Source organism: Zea mays, chromosome 4 (assembly GCF_902167145.1).
Source record: "Zea mays cultivar B73 chromosome 4, Zm-B73-REFERENCE-NAM-5.0, whole genome shotgun sequence".
In the NCBI taxonomy this organism is placed as follows: Eukaryota; Viridiplantae; Streptophyta; class Magnoliopsida; order Poales; family Poaceae; genus Zea; species Zea mays.
In genome coordinates, this window is record NC_050099.1 from 224,055,712 (window position 1) to 224,064,063 (window position 8,352).

Below are 8,352 nucleotides of genomic sequence, written 5' to 3' on the forward strand. Positions count from 1 at the left end.
TCGAGACACTTAGTCAATTGTTTTGTGTGCTAATTATGTTTGTCTAAGTGCCAGGGATTCAGCTAAGTCAAGTCCAAAAGGAGAAAAAGAAGACAAAGGAAGAAACAGAGAAAAGGTGCTGGACTGTGTAGCCCCAGACAGTCTGGTGCCAACCACCTGTAACACCCAAAATCCATCACCTAAAAGCAATTTAGTCTAAGTTATTGGTTTCCAATAGAAAGGAAAATATTTATGTTTTCAAATAATGAATGGTGATATAATTAAAAAAACAATTTCTTGAATAGATAGAATTTTACCAAGTGGTTGATGCATTTATGCCGAACCATAAATTTTATTTGATTTTATTTGCAAATCCATTTTTTATTTTGTGATAAAAATCTCATTTTATAAATTAATGATGGATGATTACAATATTAATTTTGGAAGGTACGAATTTGTGAGATTTTTTGTTTCTGAAAATATATATTTATTTATATCATTAGTTAGATTTATTTGTTGGAGTGAAGTCTTTTCCTAAAATGAAATGAGTTGCTAAATAATATTTTTCTAAAAGCATGTATATTCTTTTGTATATAATATATTTGGATTTATCTATTTTTTAATATTAATATATATATACATACTTATTTTAAGTAAAAGACAAGGAAAACAAATAGTAAAAAGAAAAAAAAAACACGCACGTGGCCATCCCGTACGCTTTCCTTTTATCTCCTCTCACTCAATGCCACGTGGGCCCTCCATGTAAGAACGATCTTCTTTCTCTAGTTATATCTCTGTGTCTAGGGCTGGACGAAAAACTCGTGGCTCGTTGGCTCACTCGACTCGGATCGGATTTAAATTTTTACACGAGCTGAGCCAGCGTCCCAGCTCGGTTTCTTAATGAGCCAGCTCGAGTTGATCTCGAGCCAGCTCGCGAGCTAATCGAGCTGCCACATTGCAGCATATCGTTTCGGGCCGGCCTTTCACAGTTTCACTTAATCGCTTCTTTGGCCCATCAGCCGTAAGCCCAAGCGGCTAGGCCCAACGCTCACCGCTCAACAGGCACACCGCACACGGGCAAACGGCCACGGGCCACCGCTCAAGGCTCGGCCAACGACGTCCACGGTCCACTCATTCACTCCAGACACCAGACTCCACGTCAGCCGCTCCTGCTGAGGCCTCAGCCGCGCGCAAACCCTAGTGGCCTAGTCGGTGTCTCGGCGTCGGCGACGGCCGACAGCGACTCGGCAGACGGCGGCTCGACGCTCCACTCGTCTCCACCGACCACTGGCCAGGCGGGGCAGCAGTCCAGGCAGCGCCGCGGCGCAGCGCCAGCGGGCAGCGACCAACCGGGCACCGGCATCTTCGCGGTCGCGCGCCCAAACGGCCACCGCTCGAGGCTCCAACAGTCCACTCCAGCGTCACTGGCTCACTGCGTCTCAGCGTCTACGTCAGGCACAGCGTCGATATCCAGGCATCCAACCCTATGCCCCTATGGAGGAGGAGAACACTCCATTGCCAGCAAGTTTGGGGTCTCGATCTCGAACTCGAACCAAGCAACTCACAAAGAAGCCACCCATTTCGATGCAGAAGATGCCTGCAGCGACAACATCATCGGCGTCCGGCAATCGGTCTAATGTTTCTATATCTGTGGTGAGTATCCAAAACTTCAAATGCTAAGCTTTTGTTGTCTTCACATTCTTTGGTGTATGCTAGATTGTAATGTTGGATTGAAATGCAGGAACCAACAACTAATTCTAGAGAGGAGGAAGACAAGGAGGAGGATAATAGCCTTGACATGGAGGATGATTTCTCTCTAAGCCTATCTTCAGAGGATGGTGGGAGCCAAGGTGAAGATGAGGTTCAGGTGGCACAAGTTCATAATGCAAAGAGAGGAGTCAAAAGGGCAAAGGGTGATGTTCCATTATCTCCTTCAAAGTGTAAGGTCAATAGGGCGAAGCGAGCCGATTGCTGGAAGTATTTTAAGGTGGTCGAAGTTCAATCAAAGAAGTTTGGGGAAATGGTGACGAAGGCCAAGTGCAAGTTTTGTTACAAACTGTATGTGTATCAACGTGGGGGTCCAACATCACAGCTGAATCGACATCTGGATAAGTGCACCGCCTACCAGAACAAGTTGCCCAATGCAAAATCAAAGGTTGCTCAAGGTACTATCAGCTTCGCTCTTGATGATGGTTCTCTTGTTGTTAATCCCACTGAATATGATCATGATCACACTAGAAATTTGATTGCTAAGATGATTATTGTTCATGAGTATTCACTTCGAATGGTAGAGCACAGATGGTTTAATATCTTGATGAAATGGATGAATAACAGCTATGAAAGTATTGGTAGAAAGACTAAAAAATGAGTGCATGAAAGTGTATGAATCTGAAAAGGACCTTCTAAAGAAAACTCTTAGAGAGGCTGAATCCATAAGTTTGACTACCGATCTGTGGACATCTAACCAAAATGTCCAATACATTAGTTTGGTTGCACACTACATAGATGTAAATTGGGAATTGCAATGTCGTGTACTGAACTTTGTGGAGTTGGATCCTTCCCACACTGGTGTAGTGATAGCTCAAGCTATTTTTGAGTGCCTGGTTGAATGGAAAATTGAAGATAAAGTTATTACAATCACACTTGACAATGCTATAAATAATGATGTTGCAATCACCAATTTGACATCCAAGCTTCTTGCTAGAAGGAATACACAATTTGATCCCTTGTATTTTCATGTTCGTTGTGCTTCACACATAGTCAATTTGGCTGTAAATGATGGCTTGCAACCAATAGATGATCTCATAAGTAACCTTAGGGAAACAGTAAAATATTTCAAGAGATCACCTAGTAGAATGTACAAGTTCATGGATGTTTGCAAGGAGTATGTTGTAAAAGTTGGAAAAGGGCTCTCTCTTGATGTTAAAACAAGGTGGAGTTCAACATATAGAATGTTGGATACTTGCATTGACTATAGGGCTGCTTTTGGTTACTATGTTGAAAAAGATCATAACAATATGTGGGAGCCTTCGCAGTCACAATGGGACATGTATGAAAAGATTAGACCAATCTTAGGAACAATGGCTGGAGCAACCACTGCATTTTCAGGATCAGTTTATCCCACAGCCAATGTCTTCTACCCTTATATAGTGAAAGTAAAGATTGCATTAATTGGAGCAAAGAATTCTGGTGATCCATATCTATGGAGTATGGCTGCTGCCATGTTAGAAAAATTTGATAAATATTGGGAGAAGAGGAACAATATCATGGTTATTGCTACGATCCTTGATCCTAGGTTTAAAATGAGGTATATTAAATGGTGCTTTGGTCAGATTTATGACTCCATTAGGTGTGAAAAGGAGTTTGATGAGATCAACAAAGAGTTGGAAGGGTTGTTTAAGAAATATGAGTTGTTGTATCGCCAAAAAATGGGTGATAGTAACCAAAACACTCAAACAACCTCTTCATCAATGGGTACAAATAGTTCACTAGCAGCTGTAGTTCCAGATGAATTTCAGAATTATTTGGAGTCTAGTGCTACAGAAGGTTCAAAATCAGAGTTGCTTATCTATTTAGATGAACCAAATGTGCCTACTAGTGATAAGAATTTTAGCTTGCTCCCCTATTGGCAACAACATGCTCATAGGTTTCCAGTAGTCTCTAGTATGGCAAAGAGATTTTTGGCTGTCCCAACAAGTAGTGTATCATCAGAGTCCACTTTTAGTACTGGAGGAAGAGTGGTTGATGATTATCGGAGTTCTTTGAAGCTTTCAACAGTTCAAGCACTAGTTTGTGCATCTAGTTGGATAAGGGGCTCTCAACATGAGAAAACTGCACCTATTCTTGTGGTATGTAATCTTATTATAGGTTGTAACATAGAAACTACATCTAATGTTTCTTTTTAACTTTTGTTCTATGTAATGCTGATGTGTCATGTGTGGACTGCTCAGGAGGGGGATGATGGTGATATCGAGTTTGTGGAGTTCCCTAAGGGTGTGGTGGCAAGCAATTAGTAAGTATAATAGCTACTAACATCAATAGCGTTGTATTTATTTATAAACTATGCTGATTTATAAAGTTTTGTACAGGCCGAAGGAAGATGTGCTAATGGTGGATGTGATGAGGACATCACTTCTATACATACAATGAATGGACCAATAACACGATCACGTGCACGACAGCTAAATCTCCAGGTATGTTCTACCCTAGTCAATTGTGTTTCAGAGCTTACGCTTGGGGCCATGGATGTTTTGATGATTAGGAACCTTGGAGAGGACCAGCAAGGACTTGGGAAAGGCCTAGGTGTTGAGGAGGAGCAGCAAGGGCGCCCACAACAGGAAGGAGATCAAGTTCGACTCGGCTGCGGCTCCATCTCGGGTTCCTGGACCAGTCTGCACTAAAATGTACGCCCAAGATGCATCCAGACTCCGATTGCGACAGACTTGATATGGTTGGAAAGATAAGGAGATTATCTAACCAACCCAACTGGTTCCACCCTAAAATTCGTCTGGAGTCAACAGGAATCGTCGAAACAAGTCAGCGTTCAGATTCTATTTTGGTGCTGCGACACTGTCTGTTGGGCCGTTGGGCCGTGTATCGCGTCGGAGCCCATTAGGGGCGAGTCCAGGGGTCATGCACACCCTAATACTCTATTTATTCAGCAGCCGCCGCCATGTTAGGTTTGGGTTTTGCTTAGATACCAATTGATAGTAGACGTGGCCCGATCTTCCGTGAGATACGATAATTTGATTGAGTGGAGATCTCGACGTTGATGATCCAAGGCTCCGAGCGAATGGTTCCTCGCAATCACTACACCACGACTCTGTTGGTTATCACTCGTGACACACGAATGACCTCGCCACGAAGGCTTATCCCTGCAAGCGCAATCAAGAACACAAGCAAGAACAGGAACACATCCTCGGTCTTCTTAACACCAAAATGTCCCATCAAGCCACCTCCATGTGCTTCCTGCAAGAGTAGAAGACGAACGGAGCTAGCTAGAACACACAACTTGTTAGCACGGTAGATAAGGCCTTCACGCAGCATAAATTTTTGCCATGTTCTTCCCTCTCTGCAATTTTCAAAAGCATCTTTGAAGTCCAAATCAGCAGCATATAATTCCTTTATAGTCTCCAAACCAAATATTTTATGATTAAGTTGGGACAGCATAGTATAACGTCTAGATAAAGCATCAGCAATTACATTATCCTTTCCTTTTTTGTGCTTAATAATGTAAGGAAATGATTCTATGAATTCAATCCATTTAGCATGTCATTTGTTTAGATTAGATTGTCCCTTAAGATACTTCAAAGATTCATGATCCGAATGTATGACAAATTCTTTAGACCATAGATAATGTTTCCAAGTTTGTAAAACTCGTACTAAAGCATATAATTCTTTGTCATATGTAGAATAATTCAGAGTTGGACCATGCAATTTTTCACTAAAGAAAGCAACAGATTTACCTCCTTGAATGAGCACTCCTCCAATCCCAATGTCGCTCGCATCACACTCGAGCTCGAATGTCTTGTCAAAATCAGGAAGTTGCAGCAGTGGTGCTTGTGTGAGCTTCAACTTGAGGGCATCAAAAGCTTGTTGTTGTGATGGTCCCCAACAAAATGACACTCCATTCTTTGTCAACTCGTTGAGAGGTGCTGCAATGGTGCTGAAATCCCGCACAAATCGCCTGTAGAATCCTGCATGACCAAGAAAACTTCGAACCTGCGTGACCGTGGTTGGAAGTGGCCGACTCGTGATGGCAACAATTTTTGCCTCATCCATCTCAATGCCCTGCGATGTCACAACATATCCAAGAAAAGACACACGATCGGTGTTGAAGGTGCACTTCTCAAGGTTACCAAATAAATGTGCATCACGCAAAACATCAAAAACAACACGTAAATGTTCAATATGGTCATCATGAGACTTACTATAGATAAGAATATCATCAAAATATACCACCACAAATTTACCAATGAAAGCACGTAAAACCTCGTTCATCAATCTCATGAAAGTGTTAGGCGCATTAGTTAACCCAAAAGGCATGACTAACCACTCATAAAGACCAAACTTAGTTTTAAATGCAGTTTTCCATTCATCACCTAAAGACATACGAATCTGGTGGTATCCACTACGCAAGTCAATTTTAAAGAAAACAATAGAACCACTTAATTCATCAAGCATGTCATCCAATTTAGGAATAGGATATCTGTACCGAATTGTGATGTTATTAATGGCTCTACAATCAACACACATGCGCCAAGTGCCATCTTTCTTAGGAACCAAAAGAACAGGAACAGAACAAGGACTAAGGCTCTCACGAATGTACCTGTGGTCCAGAAGGTCCTGGACCTGGCGCTGAATCTCCTTAGTCTCCTCGGGGTTGGTCCTGTAGGCAGCACGGTTGGGCAAGCTCGCCCCTGGAATTAAATCAATCTTGTGCTCAATGCCTCGCACAAGTGGCAATCCAGGGGGTTTCTCAGAGGGAAACACGTCCATATACTCTTGCAAAAGGTTAGCAATAGCAGGCGGCAAGACAATAGATGTATCATCAATGGAATAGAAAGCATTTTTGCACACTAAGGCATAGCAAAGTCCAAGAGAGGCATGTAACTCATCAAGATCAGATTTAGTGGCTAGCAAAGTAGGAGTTTTTAACTTAATAGGTTGCTGATTTTCAAAGTTCAAAACACATTTTTGCTTAGCATTAGTCTTTTTCTCATGTTCAAAGTGGACAATCTCAGAGGGAGTCATAGGAAGCAACACAATTTTCTTTCCCTTATGCATGAAAGCATATTTATTAGATCTACCATGGTGAATAGCATCAGTATCAAACTCCCAAGGACGTCCCAGTAAAAGAGAGCAAGCATCCATAGTCACCACATCGAAATCAGCAAAGTCATGGTAAGTGCCAATAGAAAAATGCACCCTTGCTGTTTTTGTTACCTTGAACTTACCGCTGTTGTTAAACCATTGAATGTGATAAGGGTGGGGATGCTCTCATGTGGTCAAGCCAAGCTTCTTGACCACCTCAACGTTCACCAAGTTGTTGCAGCTACCACCGTCAATGATGGTATGTACACGGCAGTCCTTGACGATGAGGAACATGTTGAAAAGGTTGTAGCGCTGTCTGTTGTCGTCGTCACTAGCCATGGTACTCAAAACTCGTTGCACAATCAAGGCCTTATAGGTCTCGGACGCTGTTGTACCAAGAACCTCTTCATCACCATCATAAGTCTCTGCAATGTTAGCTCCAACAGTATCTTCATCTTCAACATCAGAAGCACTAACATACCCACCATCACCAGTAGCAATGTATGCCCGTTTGCTGGGGCAATCTCGCTGAATATGACCAAGTCCCTGGCAGCGGTGGCACTTGTGTCGGAGGAGCGACCTGTGGAAGAGGTGGTCGTAGCAGGTTTTGCTGCAACACCCGAAGGTACAACAGAAGATGTGGACATCCGTACGCCCGAAGATGATGACGCCTTGGCTGGCGTCGGTGGCTGGCGTGGAGCGAAAGTGCTGCTCCTCCGTTGTTGACGACCCTGCAATTCTTTTTTTGCCAATATAGAAAGATGGAACAAGCGTTGTATAGAATGATATTCTTTATAATCAACAATATCCTGAATCTTCCGCCTCAATCCCCCATAAAATCTAACCATTTGATCCTCCGGATCCTCAACTACCCCACATCGTAGCATACCTTTCTGAAGCTCTTGGTAGTATTCCTGTACCGACATGTCTCCCTGATCTAAGCGTTGCAATTTTTTCGAAGATCACGTCTATAAGAAGGGGGAACAAAGCGAGCTCGCATCTCCTCTTTTAACGCATTCCATGTTTGTGGTGCAGCACGTGTGTTAACAAGTTCATTCCACCAAATGATAGCAAAATCTCTAAATTCACTAGTGGCTTGTCTAACCCTATGCTGCTCAGGAACAAGATGGGAATTAAATTTTTGTTCTACCGTCATCTCCCAGTCTAAGTAAGCTTCAGCATCATAAGAACCCATGAACGGTGGAATAGAAAACTTAATCTTAGCAAATGGATCATGGTCTGGTTCAGGATTATGATGACGACGTCTACCATTACCTCCCATACCTTGTCGATTACGTGCGAGGCATTGTCGCAGCGGTGCATAAACATCGTCGTCATCATCGTCGTCGTCCACAGGAGAGTGAGCTGGGGCTGGAGTTGGTGGTGGGGGACGAGCCTCCACTACGTCCATGCGTGTAACAAGTTCAGCAACTCGTCGATCAAGCTGCTCATAGGATGTCGAGGCAGAGTCCTGGTATTTTTTAAAAGCTTCAGTCATCGCGCGCATCATCTCCTTCAATTCCATTTGAGAGACACACTCATCGTCGTTAAGTTTAGGCC